This window comes from Triticum urartu, chromosome 5A, assembly GCF_056163025.1.
Source record: "Triticum urartu cultivar PI428250 chromosome 5A, HENAU_Tu73, whole genome shotgun sequence".
Classification (NCBI taxonomy): domain Eukaryota; kingdom Viridiplantae; phylum Streptophyta; class Magnoliopsida; order Poales; family Poaceae; genus Triticum; species Triticum urartu.
Window position 1 is genome coordinate 614708593 of NC_141877.1, and position 18848 is coordinate 614727440.

Here is an 18848-nt window from a genome sequence, read left to right on the forward strand (position 1 = left end):
CCACTTCCATCGGTAATTTACTTGGAGCTATATTTTTATTCACCAACATGATATGTGTTTTTCTTGGAGCGTCTTGTATTATTTGTGTCTTTGTTTGTTAGTGTGCCATAATCATCCTTGCTGTACACACCTTTTTAGAGAGTCATCTATGAATTAAAATTTGATAGAATACTCTATGTGCTTCACTTATATCTTTTGAGCTATGTAGTTTTTCTCTATGTGCTTTACTTATATCTTTTGAGCGTTGAAATTTTGCTCTATGTGCTTCACTTAGATCTTTTAGAGCACTGTGGTGTTTTGTTTTAAAGAAACTATGATCTCTCATGCTTCACTTAAATTGTTTTGAGAGTCGTAATAGCATGGTAATTTGCTTAATAATAACTTGCTTGGTATTCAAGATTTGTGAAACTTTCTTTTGAGTGCGTTGAATACTAAGAAAAGTTGGATGATTGATAATTGTTTTCAGATATGGAGGTAGTAATATCAAAGTCATGCTAGTAGAGTAATTGTGCATTTGAGAAGTGCTTGAGTTAAAGTTTGCAAGTCCCGTAGAATGCACGTATGGTTAACATTATGCAACAAATTTGAAACATGAGGTGTTATTTGATTGTCCTCCTTATGAGTGGCGGTCGGGGACGAGCGATGGTCTTTTCCTACCAATCTATCCCCCTAGGAGCATGCACGTAATACCTTGGTTTTTGATGTCTTGTAGATTTTTCCAATAAGTACATGAGTTCTTTATGACTAATGCTGAGTCCATGGATTATACGCAGTCTCACCCTTCCATCATTGCTAGCCTCTACGGTACCGTGCATTGCCCTTTCTCACATTGAGAGTTGGTGCAAACTTCGCCGGTGCATCCAAACCCCGTGATATGATACCCTCTTTCACACATAAACCTCCTTATATCTTCCTCAAAACAGCCACCATACCTACATATTATGGCATTTTCATAGCCATTCCGAGATATATTGCCATGCAACTTTCCACCATCCAGTTTATCATGATACATTCATCATTGTCATATTGCTTAGCATGATCATGTAGTTGACATAGTATTTGTGGCAAAGCCACCGTTCATAATTTTTACTTGTCACTCTTGATTCATTGCATATCCCAGTACACCGCCGGAGGCATTCATATAGAGTCATACTTTGTTCTAGTATCGAGTTGTAATCATTGAGTTGTAAATAAATAGAAGTGTGATGATCATCATTCAGTAGAGCATTGTCCCAAAAAAAGAGAAAGGCCAAAGAAAAAAGGAAGGCCCAAAAAAAAACAAAAAGGGGCAATGTTACTATCCTTTTTTCCACACTTGTGCTTCAAAGTAGCACCATGATTAGCGAGTCTCATATATTGTGCTTCAAAGTAGCACCATGTTCTTCATATAGAGAGTCTCTTGAGTTATCACTTTCATATACTAGTGGGAATTTTTCATTATAGAACTTGGCTTGTATATTCCAACAATGGGCCTTCTCAAGTGCCCTAGGTCTTCATGAGCAAGCAAGTTGGATGCACACCCACTTAGTTTCTTTTGTTGAGCTTTCATACATTTATAGCTCTAGTGCATCCGTTGCATGGCAATCCCTACTCCTCGCATTAACATCAATCGATGGGCATCTCCCTAGCCCATTGATTAGCCTCGTTGATGTGAGACTTTCTCCTTTTTTGTCTTCTCCACACAACCCCCATCATTATATTCTATTCCACCCATAGTGCTATATCCATGGCTCACGCTCATGTATTGCGTGAAAGTTTATGAGTTTGAAATTATTAAGGTATGAAACAATTGCTTGGCTTGTCATCGGGGTTGTGCATGATGAGAGCATTCTTGTGTGACGAAAATGGAGCATGACTAAACTATATGATTTTGTAGGGATGAACTTTCTTTGGCCATGTTACTTTGAGAAAACATAATTGCTTTGTTAGTTTGCTTGAAGTGTTATTATTCTTTATGTCAATATGAACTTTTGTCTTGAATCTTTCTAATCTGAATATTCATACCACAATTAAGAAATTTTGCATTGAAATTATGCCAAGTAGCACTCCGCATCAAAAATTCTCTTTTTATCATTTACTACTCGAGGACGAGCAGGAATTAAGCTTGGGGATGCCTGATACGTCTCCAACGTATCTATAATTTTTGATTGCTCCATGCTATATTATCTACTGTTTTGGACTATATTGGGCTTTATTTTCCACTTTTATATTATTTTTGGGACTAACCTATTAATCGGAGGCCCAACCCAGAATTGCTATTTTTTTGCCTATTTCAGTGTTTCAAAGAAACAGAATATCAAACGGAGTCCAAACAGAAAAATCCTTTTTGGAACGTGATTTTCTTCTCGGATAAGACCCAGGAGACTTGGACCCTACTCCAAGAAGTACCGGAGGCGGTCACGAGGGTAGGGGGTGCCCCCCCCTACAGGGCGCGCCCCCTGCCTCGTGGGCCCCTCGGTGCTCCACCGACATACTCCTTCCTCCTATATATACCCACGTACCCCCAAACGATCAGAATAGGAGCCAAAAACCTAATTCCACCGCCGCAACTTTCTGTATCCACGAGATCCCATCTTGGGGCCTGTTCCGGAGCTCCGCCGGAGAGGGCCGTCATCACGGAGGGCTTCTACATCATCATAGCCCCTCCGATGAAGTGTGAGTAGTTTACCTCAGACCTTCGGGTCCATAGTTATTAGCTAGATGGCTTCTTCTCTCTTTTTGGATCTCAATACAATGTTCTCCCCCTCTCTTGTGGAGATCTATTCGATGTAATCTTCTTCTTTTGCGGTGTGTTTGTTGAGACCGATGAATTGTGGGTTTATGATCAAGTCTATCTATGAACAATATTTGAATCTTCTCTGAATTCTTTTATGTATGATTGGTTATCTTTGCAAGTCTCTTCGAATTATCTGTTTGGTTTGGCCAACTAGATTGGTAGTTCTTGCCATGGGAGAAGTGCTTAGCTTTGGGTTTGATCTTGCGGTGTTCTTTCCCAGTGACAGAAGGGGCAGCAAGACACGTATTGTATCGTTGCCATCGAGGAAAACAAGATGGGGTTTATTTCATATTGCATGAATTTATCTCTCTACATCATGTCATCTTGCTTAAAGCGTTACTCTGTTTCTAACTTAATACTCTAGATGCATGCTGGATAGCGGTCGATGAGTGGAGTAATAGTAGTAGATGCAGAATCGTTTCGATCTACTTGTCACGGACGTGATGCCTATATACGTGATCATGCCTAGATATTCTCATAACTATGCTCAATTCTGTCAATTGCTCAACAGTAATTTGTTCACCCACCGTAGAAAACTTATGCTCTTGAGAGAAGCCACTAGTGAAACCTATGGCCCCCGGGTCTATTCTCATCATATCAATCTCCATCACTTTAATCTTGCTTTGTTTTTACTTTGCCTTTTACTTTTCACTTTGCATCTTTATATCAAAAATACCAAAATATTATCTATCGGATCTCGCTTCCGTAAGTGACCGTGAAGGGATTGACAACCCCTAATCGCGTTGGTTGCGTTGAGCTCTTTGTGTTGTGTAGGTACGAGGGACTTGCGCATGGCCTCCTACTGGATTGATACCTTGGTTCTCAAAACTGAGGGAAATACTTACGCTACTCTACTGCATCATCCTTTCCTCTTTGGGGAAAACCAACGCAAGCTCAAGAGGTAGCAACACCTTACGGTGGATTGCCGCAATCGCTCCAAGAGTCCTACCTTCGTACAGTTTGGGACGATGGGTTTGCCAGGCTGCTCTTTCTTCGCTTTGGATGCTGATGTTCTTGTGGTGTTGGCCGCGCCGTCTCTCTCTAACGCGGCCATCATAACTGTTTTTGGTCAAAAGATTTCCCCGTAGACTCTCCTGGATGGTCTGAAGATTTGGGACGATGGGGGTTGGGACTGGCAGGTGCGCCAGCTTTCAGAATATGAGTTCGCAGTGGTCTTTCCCTCCAAGGACTGTCTAAGGATGATCTCCTCGTGCACTAGCTTTACTCTTCCTCTAAACCAACTGGTGGTGTCAGTCAAAGCGGCTACTTGGGGTGCGAAGGCGGTTGGCCCTCTCACCAAGACTTGGGTGTTAGTGGATGACGTGCCAGTTGGTTCACGCTCTGTGGAGTTCACGATGGCATTTGGTAATCTCATTGGCAAGCCTGTGGAAGTTGATGTGGAGTCTTTGGGCAAGGTTGGTCCGGTTCGTCTCAATGTTTGGTGTATTGATCCTGTCTGCGTTCATGGTGCCGTGGATGTTTTTCCATCTCCTGAGGGTGTGCGCTTACGAGTTCGGGTCGAGGGTGCTGATTTCCATGTTCTCCCTCCGCCTCCTCCTTCCAAGCCTTCTGATCATGATGACATGCAGGGGGATGGTTCGTCTGGGGGGCAAAACCCAAGTGGTGGCACGGATCCTCGTTTTACTCAGTCTGAATGGGATAAATTGGAGCCTGATGAACAGGAGTTGCTCAAGGACAATGCCCTAGCTGCTAATCCTCAGAAGGATGGTTCGGCTCCTCGTGAGACTACTGCTAGTAAGGGGACCCCCTTTTCTGGTGTTTGCTCCAACATGCCTACTCATTCGCAGTCTCCCTTCTTCTCTGGGATTGAGGATCTTCCCGCTCCCCCCCCCCCCGCGATCCACCGAGCACTCAACTAAGAAGAAGAAGAAATCGTTGGTTCGGAAATTTTCTGCTAAGAGTCGGGCATCTTCTGCCTCCAAGCAATCTGTGGCGGGTCTGGCTCGTCGTCTGGATAAGGACCTGGGGTCTGCTTTGAGATCTGGCCCGGGGACGGAGTCGCCTGTGCGGTGCTCCCCGTTGCTGCACTCTCCGGCGTCCACGGCGCGCAAGGGCCGGTGCGTGCGTGACTCTGGCATTTGGGTGGCAGTGCGGGCTGAGAGGCGCGCTGCGGCCAGGGACCTTCCTACTCCAGGTTCATCTGTCCAACCCCCTCTCCATGCTTTCCCTATTCGCCTTGTTTTACCTGCGCTGTCGGATGATCATTTGCTTCATATTATGTCTGATGTTGGGGTGGTTGTTGAACCGGGGTTGGGCTCCCCTTCTCGCCTTCTTTCTGTCATTAGGGCTAATGAGGTTGCCCAGGCAGCTATTGCCAAGGCCATGGAGGCCGCGACTGTTGCCGGACCTGCTGGGTCCCAGGGTCAGTCTGGGGAAGGTGGAGCGACAAATGGTTGTGGCCAGTCACCTCCACCTCATGCTCAAGTTAAGAGAGATCATTCCAAGCGCTCTAAGCCTTGTTTGGCCCCGTGCAGATCGAGCCTCCGTATTAAAAACCTTTCCTATAAATGAAAGCTCTCTTTTGGTATGTTTGAGGTTTCGGTGCTAGGGGCGCCGAGACCAGATTCATGACTTGGTTTGTGGAGAGCATATTGACATTTTAGGGTTGGTTGAAATGTTTAAGGAATCCTTTTCCTCTCCTGAACTGTCTGCGGTGGCTGGCATGGACTGGTTCGACTGGCACTTTCTCCCTGCTTCGGGCCATTCTGGGGGCATCTTGATAGGGTCTAAATGGGACGTGTTTGATTTCATTACCTTTGATCATGGCATCTTTTGGGCTAGCTGCGTGGTTCATCATCGCCAGCTTAACAACTTATGGGGATTTTTGGTGGTTTATGGCCCCGCGGACCACTCTCTTGCCCCTTTGTTTTTGGATGAACTTTCGATTAAGATTGAATCCTATAATATTCCTCTTCTAATTGGTGGTGATTTCAATTTGTTATGCTCCCCGACAGATAAAAATAGCCCTAATTTTGCTTGGCCTCTTGTCAATGCTTTTAATGAGTTCATTAGTAATTGCGCGCTCCGTGAGCTCCTTAGGGTAGGGGCGCGGTTCACCTGGTCTAACCATCAGTCCTCTCCTGTTTGGTCGGTGCTGGATCGGGTCTTTATCTGTGATAGGTGGGATTTGCTTTTCCCCCGTGTGGTGCTAAAAGCCAGGCCTGCGGTTGGCTCCGATCATTCCCCCCTCGTCGTGGATGCGGGCATCCTTTCCCTTGTGTCGCCTTCCTGCTTCCAATTTGATGCCTCTTGGCTTGTAGTGGAGGGATTCTATGAGATGATGGCTTCCAAGATCTCTAATCTTCTTTCCTCCTCTCGTCGTTTCTTTGGCCCCATGGATGACTGGCATAAGGTGTCATATGAGCTTCACAAATTCTTAAGGGGTTGGTCTCGGAATAGGGCAGTCGAGCTCCGTAGGGAAAAAGAGACCCTTGAATCTCAACTCCGGGATCTGCACCACTCTGCTGACTTGTCTGGGCTCTCCGCTTCTCAATGGGCTACTCGTTACTCCCTAGAAGATGCTTTGATGCTGCTGCACCAGCAGTCAGAAATTTACTGGTGTCAGCGCGGTGCCCTTAATTGGACCTTGAAGGGTGATGCTATGACGGCTTATTTCTTCGCGATCGCCAATGGTAGACGTCGGAGATGCTTCATTGACAGTCTTTTGATTGATGGCGTCAGAGCCTCGGACCAGTCTCTCATTATGAATCACATTGTTGGGTTTTACTCCAATCTCCTCGGCCCTAAGCCGGATCCTGGGCTTGCCCTCTCCTCTGACTTCTGGGATGCGGGTTGTAAGATTTCTCCAGACGGGAACATGGGACTGATGGTTCCTTTATCTGACAAGGAGATCTGGCAGGTGATTAGTTCGGCTAATCCAAACACTGCCTCTGGGCCTGATGGTTTCTCGATGCCCTTCTTTAAGAAATTTTGGTCGTAGTTGCGGGCTCTCGTGTGTAAGATCATCCAAGGTTTCTGGTTGGGGACGGTGGATATCTCTCGTCTTAACTATGCTGTCATTACTCTTATTCCTAAAGTCAAGGGAGCGGACTTGATTTCGAAGTTTAGGCCTATTGCCCTTATCAATAATTTCACCAAATTTCCTGCCAAAGGGCTAGCTACTCGCCTCTCTCCCATTACCCATCGTACCATCAATCCTTTTCAATCGGCTTTTATTAAAGGTCGTTTCATCTTGGATGGGGTTCTTTGCCTTCATGAAATTGTGCATGACCTTAAGACTCGTAAATCGAAAGCGGTGATTCTTAAACTCTATTTTGAGAAGGCCTATGATTCGGGGAGCTGGCCTTTTTTGCGTAGGGTCTTGCTAGCTAAAGGGTTTGAGGGGGCCCTTGTTCATAGAAACATGCACTTGGTCTCGGGAGGCCATACTGCCATCTATGTTAATGGTCAGGTTAGTAAGTTTTTTGCCAATGGTAGGGGCCTTCGGCAAGGTGATCCTGCCTCACCCATTTTGTTCAACTTCATTGCGGATGCCTTATCCCGCTTGCTTTCTAGTGCAGCAGCTTATGGGCACACCTCTCCGGTTAGCTCTAATCTTCTTCCCCAAGGGATGACCCACCTTCAGTATGCGGATGCCACTATCATTATGGTTGAGCTGAATGATGCCTGCCTCGCTCATCTCAAATTTATTATCCTCTGCTTCGAGGCGATGTCGGGCCTTAGGATAAACTTTGCCAAGAGTGAAGTGATTGTTACTGGTGTGGACGAGTCGGAAGCTGTGCGAGTGGCACATCTTCTTAATTGTAAGCTAGGGTCTTTCCCTTTCAGATATTTGGGCCTTCCCATATCCCCGGGCGTGCTTCATGCGAAAGAATTTGCCCCGGTGGTCACAAAGGCGGGCAACAGGGTCCTTCCCTGGCGTGGTAGGTATAATTCCAATGCGGGTAAAGTGGCTTTGATCAATGCTTGTCTGTCCTCCCTCCCCATGTTCCTGATGGGCTTCTACCTCTTATCGGTTGGGACACATGCTGGTTTTGATAAACACCGTGGGGCATTCTACTGGAACGCCGTTGATAATCGCCGTAAATATCGCTTTGTTAAATGGAAGTTGATGTGTAGGCCCAAAAACCTTGGGGGGTAAGGGATTATTAACACTTCCATCATGAACCAATGTTTGTTGATCAAATGGTGGTGGAAGATTATGAGTGCTGAGGACCAGCCCCTTTGGTTCTCTATTCTTAAGGCTAAATATTTCCCTTCCTCGAGCCCGATGTTTGCTCACTCGCGGGGTGGCTCTTCGTTTTGGAAGTCCCTGGTCAAAGTTAGGCTTGTTTTCTAGTCTTTTGTTAAGTTTGTAGTTGGGGATGGTTCCTCTATTAGGTTTTGGCTGGACTGGTGGTGTGGAGACTCACCCCTCTCGGTGACTTTCCCCACCTTATTTTCTTATTGCTCTGTTCCGAATATTTCTGTTGCGGAGTTGGCTTCCCATGGGTGGAACCTGGCCTTCCGTCGATCCTTGTCGCCTGTAGAGTTTGAAGACTGGCAACGCCTTACTGCCTTCTTCCCTACGCTCTCGATGAACAAGGATTTGGTGTTTTGGCCGTTGTCTGCCTCTGGGCGCTTCTCTGTTAAGTCACTCTACTCTAAGACTGTTGGTGGCACGCCTACTAATCGTTTTTCCCAGATTTGGAAGGCCCGGATTCCCCCTAAGATTAAGATTTTCTTATGGCAAGCCTTCAGAGGCCGGCTGCCTTCGGCTGATCAGATTCGTAAGAGAAATGGGCCGGGATCCCAATTCTGTGCTCTGTGCGGTGTTGTGGAGGATGCGGAGCATATTTTTTTCTACTGTGTCTTGGCTAAGCTCATTTGGAGTTGCGTGAGGGATTGGCTTCTTGTCTCTTGGGCCCCTGCCTCCTTTGCCGAGCTGCGCAGCTTAGCAAGCAACCTTTCTGGCGTCTCCAGACGTATCTTTTGGGTGGGCCTGGGGCTTTTTGCTGGTCCCTTTGGACGACTAGGAACAAATTTACTATTGAGCACGTGTTTCCGGCTAAACATGTTGATTGCTTATTTAAATCGTGTGCTTTCTTGCAGGAGTGGAAATCATTGACTAAGGTCGACGACCAGTATGCGCTCTCTATGCTGATCTCCAAAGTTCGGGCTTCGGCTTCTCAGTTATGCAGACAAGAGCAGGATGATTAATTGCTTTTCTTTTGGGCCGGCAGTTTAGCTTTATTTGGGCCTTTCTCTTCCCGCCTACGTGCCGTGTACTGGCGAGGGAGCCAGTACCGGACTGTCTTCTCTTTCGTTTGAACCGTCGTTGGGGTCTGGATGGTGTGTGGTACGTTCTGTTATGTGGTCCCTACCTACCTTATGGCTTTATTTATAAAGTCGGACGTATGCCTTTCCTCTAAAAAAATGTTATTCCTTTTTCCTTGATCAATGCGAGAATTATCAACGGTACTTAGAAGCTTAAACAAAAACACTTAGTGAAAAAAACTAAGGAAGAGACCAGAGGCAATGTAACACTAACTACAATACACAAACTGTGGTACCTCAGAGTGATGCTGAATGTACGCATCAAGAACTTCACCGGCACGATAAATGATATGAACAAGCAAATATGTACATTTAAATATTGCCATTTCCTCGGGCTTCACGTGTTCATAGTGCTCCAATACTATACGATCCATGATAACTTCAAACCCATTTTGATTGCCATTGACACTTCTCTTGGAGGAACGGCTCCCACGGATCTGCCCTTGAGCTGCCAGGAGTAAAACTGCAGTCTCTACAGGCCTTTTTTCCTTTATGTACTCCCTCCGTTCCCAAATATAAGACTTTCTAGACATTCCAACAAGTGACTACATATGGGGCAAAATGAGTGAATCTACACTCTAAAATATGTCTACATACATCTGTATGTTGTATTCCATTTGAAATGTCTAAAAAGACTTATATTTAGGAACGGACTCGGAGGGAGTACATCCAGAGCTCATCCACCAGATTATCTGTTTCTCTAGCAAGCAGTCTAATCGTATCCAAGAAGATCTTCTGTTAAAAAGCACCGAGGAAAAAATATGAGTGCCTTTTAACATCTGCATGCGAGCAAGTAATGCTGAATATTACTTCCTGTCTTATTGCTTCATTTTATCCAAACACACCAAAGCATGGATTCTCATTGTATCTGAATATAAAATAATAACATGCCAAATACATAAACACTTTCATAAGATAAGCATGATTAGTATTCTATCTATTTCTTAATAAAAAATCCATCTCTGGCAAGTGGAGATGAAAGCACACTCAGTCCTTCGGTATGATATACGAGTATACAACTACAAATTGGGGGTCATCTCTGAGCCAAAGAAAATCAAATTAGCTAATGACAATCTGAAACTGATGATTCCATGTCTAAAAAATAAGGTTAAGAACTTACAACACAAGAACACAAACCGCAGGTAAAATAGGAATTATATCGCTGACAAGAGGAGATGTAAGGATGCTCAGTCCTTGGGTATTGGTATAGCAGTTGTATGCGATATATGCAATGGCCACAATCGTTTAAATTTTCATGCTGCAAAAGTAGGACTTTGTGTAGCGAGGGAAATGACACAAACCATCTCGGGTAGGCACAAGAGATGGATGAGGTTGTAGGTATAATCCTCATAGTCCCGATTAGAAGAAAGATTGTCCTCCAAATACTTATGCAGACAAGCATTTTCAACCGCAACATGGAGCGGGAGTAGACCCTCTATGACTTTATTACCGACTGTGCGCACATTGGCTGATGCACCGTGGCAAAACAGCAATTTGATCATGCGAACAGAGAACCTTTCAGCAGCTTCATGGAGGGGGAAGTATCCATATTGGTTGATGCAGTTGGGATTAGCATGCATCCCATTAAGTTCAGGAGCCTTGCCCTCCAATACAACTTTCGCACATCGTAAGGCGCTATGATTGGCCATGTAGGTCAACGTTTCCGCGGTGATGGTCAGATTCCAATGCATGCACGCCACACTCTCAAAAAGGCGTAGGAAGTGTCGGACACTTTCCTTCTCCAAGGTGCAACCTCCAAGCGGGGAGCTATCTCATTGAAGGCATCCCGCACCCACTGGATGGGTCCATCCACAATTGCAAAAGGTGGAAGATAATCAATCATCAAACTAACAAAGTAATAAACAATATAAACAAAGTATTGCCGATGCCATTTTACTTACAAGAAAATATATTGTTTCATTAGACAAATTCAGTAATCCTAAATTCTGCAGCACTAAAAAGAAAGAATATGGAATGATTTGTCATTTGAGATTTTTATAAATGAAGATAACAAGATACCTTCGGTGTAGGGTCTGGGATGATTATATCGTTTGGTTTGGACTCACTACCGGAAAACGGGCATACGCCGACGGCCAAACCTATGCCTATGGCTGCCGTCGGCCTAGTTTGAGATATGCCGACAGCCTAGTCTTGGCCGTCGGCTTACACTGGCCGTCGGGTTACATGGATCTATACCGACGGCTGCCGTCGGCACAGAACGGCCGTCGACCTAGGCGCAGACATGCCGACAGCAGCCGTCGGCATAAATCAGCCGTCGGTATAACGGCGGGCCCGGCGACCCCGCCCGTGACGAGCGGCTAACGCCGTCAAACCTATGCCGACGGTCGGGACGGGCAGCCGTCGGCATATCTCCGCATGCCACATCACCGATCCGTGGCGTAGGTATGCCGACGGCAGCCGTCGGCATAGTTGCCACGTCACCGATCCGCGGCACGGCGCCCACCAGAACCCTGCCGTATCTATGCCGACGGCTTTGCCGTCGGCATAGCTATTTTTTACATACTTTTTTTGCATATGTTTTAATGCTTTTTTTACATACGTTTTTTTGCATATGTTTTTATGCTTTAAAAAAAATGTTTTCATGCTTTTTTATGTATTATATGAATATATATGTAGTTTGTAATTTTTTCCATAGATTATGAATATATATATAGTTTGTATTTTTTTCGAGCACATTAATAATATGTTGTCATGTTCTTTTGAATATAGGTCCGTAAATTTTATTAAAATAAAAAACAGCTATGCGACAGAAGTTGAGTGGCGGTTGCAAACGCCCGACACCCGTCTCCGGAGTGTGACCCCCTCACATCCGCGGTGTGCCCCCCTCATGGACGGCGCCGCCGCCAGCATCTGGAGGGCGGAAACAGCCGCATCGGGTCTATACGGAGGGGACGTTGCTCTCAAGTGTTTCTATGGGATGACCTACCACAACCGGGTGGTGTTGTGGCATGTTTGAAGAGGTGGCACGCATCCCCGGGGCGTGCCCCCCCTAACGTACGGCGCCGCCGCCGGCACCTGGAGGAGGAAAACAGATGCATCCGGTCTACACGGAGGGGATGTAGCTGTCGGTTTGGCCCGGATGTTGCTCCCAGGTGTCCCTTCGAGCTGACCTGACACAACCGGATGGAGAGGTCCACTGTTCAAAGCCCGTCCGTGAAAAGTCAAAGGGCTAGATCTCGTGGTCAACCGCTCAGGGGTTAGGCGGGACGGGGGCCCTGAGGGGGTAGCAATGCCACCGGAGCGTCGCACTGGCCCCTCATACATGCGGGGTGGTGTGGTGGCATGTCCGAAGAGGCGGCACGCGTCTCCGGGGTTTGGCCCCCCTCACGGACGGCGCCACCGCCGGCACCTGGAGTGGGGAAACGGACGCGTCGGGTCTACACAGAGGGGATCTTGCTGTGGGTCTGGCCCGGATGTTGCTCCAAAATGTTCCTATGGTCTGACCTAACACAACCGGGTGGAGAGGTCACTGGTCAAATCCCGTCCATGCAAAGTCAAAGGGCTAGATCCCGTGGTCAAACGCTACAGGGTTAGGCGGGACGGGGGCCCTGGGGGTAGCAATGCTACCGGAGCGTCGCACCGGGCCCTCATACATGCGGGGTGGTGTGATGGCATGTCTGAAGAGGCGGCACGCGTCTCCGGGGCGTGGCCCCCCCTCACGGACGGCGATGACACGGTAGTAGACGTTCTGCGGTAACGATGCGGCGTGAATATTATTAAATACTCAGAGCGCAATAAAATCATGACTTTTTTGCACGACGTGGGCACATGTGCTATAGGAACGATGGTATTTTTTCATAATTTTTGGTGATGGAGAAGTATCCGAAAAATGCCCTCTACGCGGATTGCCCTTCGCGCGTCTACAGCTGTGGCCGGCGGCCTCCGGGGGCCAGCATGCCGCCAAATCTTGCGTAGGCGGCCTCTCACAGGTCTGGAAGTGTTGTGGCGGTTGCAAACGCCCGGAACGCGTGTCCGGGGTGTGCCCCCCCTCACGGACGGCGCCGCCGCTGGCACCTGGAGGGGGGAAACGGACGCGTCGGGTCTACACGGAGGGGATCTTGCTGTGGGTCTGGCCCGGTTGTTGCTCCAAAGTGTTCCTATGGGCTGACCTAACACAACCGGGCGGGGAGGTCCGCTGGTCAAAGCCCGTCCGTGCAAAGTCAAAGGGCTAGATCCTGTGGTCAAACGCTACAGGGTTAGGCGGGACGCGGGCCCTAGGGGTAGCAATGCCACTAGAGCGTCGCAACGGGCCCTCATACATGCGGGGTGGTGTGGTGGCATGTCCGAAGAGGCGGCACGCGTCTCCGGGGCGTGCCCCCCCCTCACGGTCGGCGATGACACGGTAGTAGACGTTCTGCGGTAACGATGCGGCGTGAATATTATTAAATACTCGGAGCGCGATAAAATCATGAGTTTTTTTGCACGATGTGGGCACATGTGCTATAGGAACGATGGTATTTTTTCATAATTTTTGGTGATGGAGAAGTATCCGAAAAATTCCCTCTACGCGGATTGCCCTTCGCGCGTCTACGGCTGTGGCCGGCGGCCTCCGGGGGCTAGCATGCCGCCAAATCTTGCGTAGGCGGCCTCTTACTAGTCTGGAAGTGTTGTGGCGGTTGCAAACGCCCGGCACGCGTGTCCGCGGTGTGCCCCCCCTCACGGACGGCGCCGCCGCCGGCACCTGGAGGGGGGAAACGGACGCATCGGGTCTACACGGAGGGGATCTTGCTGTGGGTCTGGCCCGGTTGTTGCTCCAAAGTGTTCCTATGGGCTGACCTAACACAACCGGGCGGGGAGGTCCGCTGGTCAAAGCCCGTCCGTGCAAAGTCAAATGGCTAGATCCCGTGGTCAAACGCTACAGGGTTAGGCGGGCGGGGGCCCTGGGTGTAGCAATGCCACCGGAGCGTCGCACCGGGCCCTCATACATGCGGAGTGGTGTGGTGGCATGTCCGAAGAGGCGGCACGCGTCTCCGGGGCGTGGCCCTCCCTCACGGACGGCGATGACACGGTAGTAGACGTTCTACGGTAACGATGCGGCGTGAATATTATTAGATACTCGGAGCGCGATAAAATCATGAGTTTTTTGCACGACGTGGGCACATGTGCTATAGGAACCATGGTATTTTTTCATAATTTTTGGTGATGGAGAAGTATCCGAAAAATTCCCTCTACGCGGATTGCCCTTCGCGCGTCTACAGCTGTGGCCGGCGGCCTCCGGGGGCCAGCATGCCGCCAAATCTTGCGTAGGCGGCCTCTCATAGGTCTGGAAGTGTTGTGGCGGTTGCAAACGCCCGGCACGCAAGTTCGGGGTGTGCCCCGCCTCACGGACGGCGCCGCCGCCGGCACCTGGAGGGGGGAAACGGACGCGTCGGGTCTACACGAAGGGGATCTTCCTGTGGGTCTGGCCCGGTTGTTGTTCCAAAGTGTTCCTATGGGCTGACCTAACACAACCGGGCGGGGAGGTCCGCTGGTCAAAGCCCGTCCGTGCAAAGTCAAAGGGCTAGATCCCGTGGTCAAACGCTATAGGGTTAGGCGGGACGGGAGCCCTAGGGGGGTAGCAATGCCACCGGAGCGTCGCACCGGGCCCTCATACATGCGGGATGGTGTGGTGGCATGTTTGAAGAGGCGGCACGCGTCTCCGGGGTGTGGCACCCCCTCACGGACGGCGATGACACGGTAGTAGACGTTCCGCGGTAATGATGCGGCGTGAATATTATTAAATACTCGGAGCGCGATAAAATCATGAGTTTTTTTGCACGACATGGGCACATGTGCTATAGGAACCATGGTATTTTTTTCATAATTTTTGGTGATGGAGAAGTATCCAAAAAATTCCCTCTACGTGGATTGCCCTTCGCGCGTCTACGGCTCTGGCCGGCGGCCTCCGGGGGCTAGCATGCTGCCAAATCTTGCGTAGGCGGCCTCTCACAAGTCTGGAAGTGTTGTGGCGGTTGCAAATGCCCGGCACACGTGCCCGGGGTGTGCCCCCCCTCACGGACGGCGCCGCCGCCGGCACCTGGAGGGGGGAAACGGATGCGTCGGGTCTACACGGAGGGGATCTTGCTGTGGGTCTGGCCCGGTTGTTGCTCCAAAGTGTTCCTATCGGCTGACCTAACACAACCGGGCGGGGAGGTCCGCTGGTCAAAGCCCGTCCGTGCAAAGTCAAATGGCTAGATCTCGTGGTCAAACGCTACAGGGTTAGGCGGGACGGGAGCCCTGGAGGGGGGGGGGGGGTAGCAATGCCACCGGAGCGTCGCACCGGGCCCTCATACATGCGGGGTGGTGTGGTGGCATGTCCGAAGAGGCGGCACGCGTCTCTGGGGCGTGCCCCCCCTCACGGACGGCGATGACATGGTAGTAGACGTTCTGCGGTAACGATGCGGCGTGAATATTATTAAATACTCAGAGCGCGATAAAATCATGAGTTTTTTTGCACGACGTGGGCACATGTGCTATAGGAACGATGGTATTTTTTCATAATTTTTGGTGATGGAGAAGTATCCGAAAAATTCGCTCTACGCGGATTGCCCTTCGCGCGTCTACGGCTGTGGCCGGCGGCCTCCGGGGGCCAGCATGCTGCCAAATCTTGCGTAGGCGGCCTCTCACAAGTCTGGAAGTGTTGTGGCGGTTGCAAAAGCCCGGCACGCGTGTCCGGGGTGTGCCCCCCCTCACGGACGGCGCCGCCGCCAGCACCTGGAGGGGGTAAACGGACGCGTCGGGTCTACACGGAGGGGATCTTGTTGTGGGTCTGGCCCGGTTGTTGCTCCAAAGTGTTCCTATGGGCTGACCTAACACAACCGGGCGGGGAGGTCCGCTGGTCAAAGCCCGTCCGTGCAAAGTCAAATGGCTAGATCCTGTGGTCAAACGCTACAGGGTTAGGCGGGACGGGGGCCCTGGGGGGTAGCAATGCCACTAGGGCGTCGCACCGGGACCTCATACATGCGGGGTGGTGTGGTGGCATGTCCGAAGAGGCGGCACGCGTCTCCGGGGCGTGCCCCCCCCCCTCACGGACGGCGATGACACGGTAGTAGACGTTCCGCGGTAACGATGCGGCGTGAATATTATTAAATACTCGGAGCACGATAAAATCATGAGTTTTTTTGCACGACGTGGGCACATGTGCTATAGGAACGATGGTATTTTTTCATAATTTTTGGTGATGGAGAAGTATCCGAAAAATTCGCTCTACGCGGATTGCCCTTCGCGCGTCTACGGCTTTGGCCGACGGCCTCCGGGGGCTAGCATGCCGCCAAATCTTGCGTAGGCAGCCTCTCACAAGTCTGGAAGTGTTGTGGCGGTTGCAAACGCCCGGCACGCGTGTCCGGGGTGTGCCCCCCCTCACGGACGGCGCCGCCACCGGCACCTTGACGGGGGAAACGGACGCGTCGGGTCTATACGGAGGGGATCTTGCTGTGGGTCTGGCCCGGTTGTTGCTCCAAAGTGTTGCTATGGGCTGACCTAACACAACCGGGCGGGGAGGTCCGCTGGTCAAAGCCCGTCCGTGCAAAGTCAAAGGGCTAGATCCTGTGGTCAAACGCTACAGGGTTAGGCGGGACGGGGGCCCTGGGGGTAGCAATGCCAGCGGAGCGTCGCACCGGGCCCTCATACTTGCGGGGTGGTGTGGTGGCATGTCCGAAGAGGCGGCACGCGTCTCCGGGGCGTGCCCCCCTCACGGACGGCGATGACACGGTAGTAGACGCAATGCGGTAACGATGCGGCGTGAATATTATTAAATACTCGGAGTGCGATAAAATCATGAGTTTTTTTGCATGACGTGGGCACATGTGCTATAGGAACGATGGTATTTTTTCATAATATTTGGTGATGGAGAAGTATCTGAAAATTCCCTCTACGCGGATTGCCTTTCGCGCGTCTACGGCTGTGGCCAGCGGCCTCCGGGAGATAGCATGCCGCCAAATCTTGCGTAGGTGGCCTCTCACAAGTCTGGAAGTGTTGTGGCGGTTGCAAACGCCCGACACGCGTGTCCGGGGTGTGCCCCTCTCACGGACGGCGCCGCCGCCGGCACCTGGAGGGGGGAAACGGACGTGTCGGGTCTACACGGAGGGGATCTTGCTGTTGGCCTGGCCCGGTTGTTTCTTCAAAGTGTTCCTATGGGCTGACCTAACACAATTGGGTGGGGAGGTCCGCTGGTCAAAGCCCGTCCGTGCAAAGTCAAAGGGCTAGATCCCGTGGTCAAACGCAACAGGGTTTGGCGGGACGGGGGCCTTGGGGGGGGGGGGGTAGCAATGCCACCGGAGCGTCGCACCGGGCCCTCATACATGCGGGGTGGTGTGGTGGCATGTCCGAAGAGGCGGCACGCGTCTCCGGGGCGTGGCCCCCCCTCACGGACGGCGATGACACGATAGTAGACGTTCTGCGGTAACGATGCGGCGTGAATATTATTAAATACTCGCAGCGCGATAAAATCATGAGTTTTTTTGCACGACGTGGGCACATGTGCTATAGGAACGATGGTATTTTTGCATAATATTTGGTGATGGAGAAGTATCCGAAAAATTCCCTCTACGCGGATTGCCCTTCGCGCGTCTATGACTGTGGCCGGCGGCCTCCGGGGGCTAGCATGCCGCCAAATATTGTGTAGGCGGCCTCTCACAAGTCTGGAAGTGTTGTGGCGGTTGCAAACGCCCGGCACGCGTGTCCGGGGTGTGCCCACCTCACGGACAGCGCCGCCGCCGGCACCTGGAGGGGGGAAACGGACGCGTCGGGTCTACACAGAGGGGATCTTGCTGTGGGACTGGCCCGGTTGTTGCTTCAAAGTGTTCCTATGGGCTGAGCTAACACAACCGGGAGGGGAGGTCCGCTGGTCAAAGCCCGTCCGTGCAAAGTCAAAGGGCTAGATCCCGTGGTCAAACGCTACAGGGTTAGGCGGGACGGGGGACCTGGGGGGTAGCAATGCCACCGGAGTGTCGCACCGGGCCCTCATACTTGCGGGATGGTGTGGTGGCATGTCCGAAGAGGTGGCATGCGTCTCCGGGGCGTGCCCCCCCCCTCACGGACGGCGATGACACGTTAGTAGACGTTCTGCGGTAACGATGCGGCGTGAATATTATTAAATACTCGGAGCGCGATAAAATCATGAGTTTTTTTGCACGACGTGGGCAGATGTGCTATAGGAACGATGGTATTTAGTCATAATTTATGGTGGTGGAGAATTATCCGAAAAATTCGCTCTACGCGGATTGCCCTTTGCGCTTCTACGGCTGTGGCCGGCGGCCTCCGGGGGCTAGCATGCCGCCAAATCTTGCGTAGGTGGCCTCTCACTAGTCTGGAGGGAGGACACAGACGCGTCGGGTCTACACAGAGGGGATCTTGCTGTGGGTCTGGCCCGGTTATTGCTCCAAAGTGTTCCTATGGGCTGACCTAACACAACCGGGCGGGGAGGTCCGCTGGTCAAAGCCCGTCCGTGCAAAGTCAAAGGGCTAGATCCTGTGGTCAAACGCTACAGGGTTAGGCGGGACGGGGGCCCTGGGGGGGGGTAGCAATGCCACCGGAGCGTCGCACCTGGCCCTCATACTTGCGGGGTGGTGTGGTGGCATGTCTGAAGAGGCGGCACGCGTCTCCGGGGCGCACGGACGGCGATGACACGGTAGTAGATGTTCTGCGGCAATGATGCGGCGTGAATATTATTAAATACTCGGAGCGCGATAAAATCATGAGTTTTTTTGCATGACGTGGTTACATGTGCTATAGGAACGATGGTATTTTTTCATAATATTTGGTGATAGAGAAGTAT

The 18848-nt window shown here is 50.6% G+C and overlaps 2 pseudogenes; one reads left to right on the forward strand and one right to left on the reverse strand.

The window, feature by feature from the left end:
- The first annotated feature begins 3975 nt into the window (after window positions 1-3975).
- LOC147973373 (uncharacterized) lies at window positions 3976-8956 on the forward strand (annotated as a pseudogene).
- A 326-nt stretch (window positions 8957-9282) lies between these two features.
- LOC147973374 (meiotic drive suppressor JIEYAO-like) overlaps window positions 9283-18848 on the reverse strand; it is a 66898-nt pseudogene continuing 57332 nt past the window's right edge.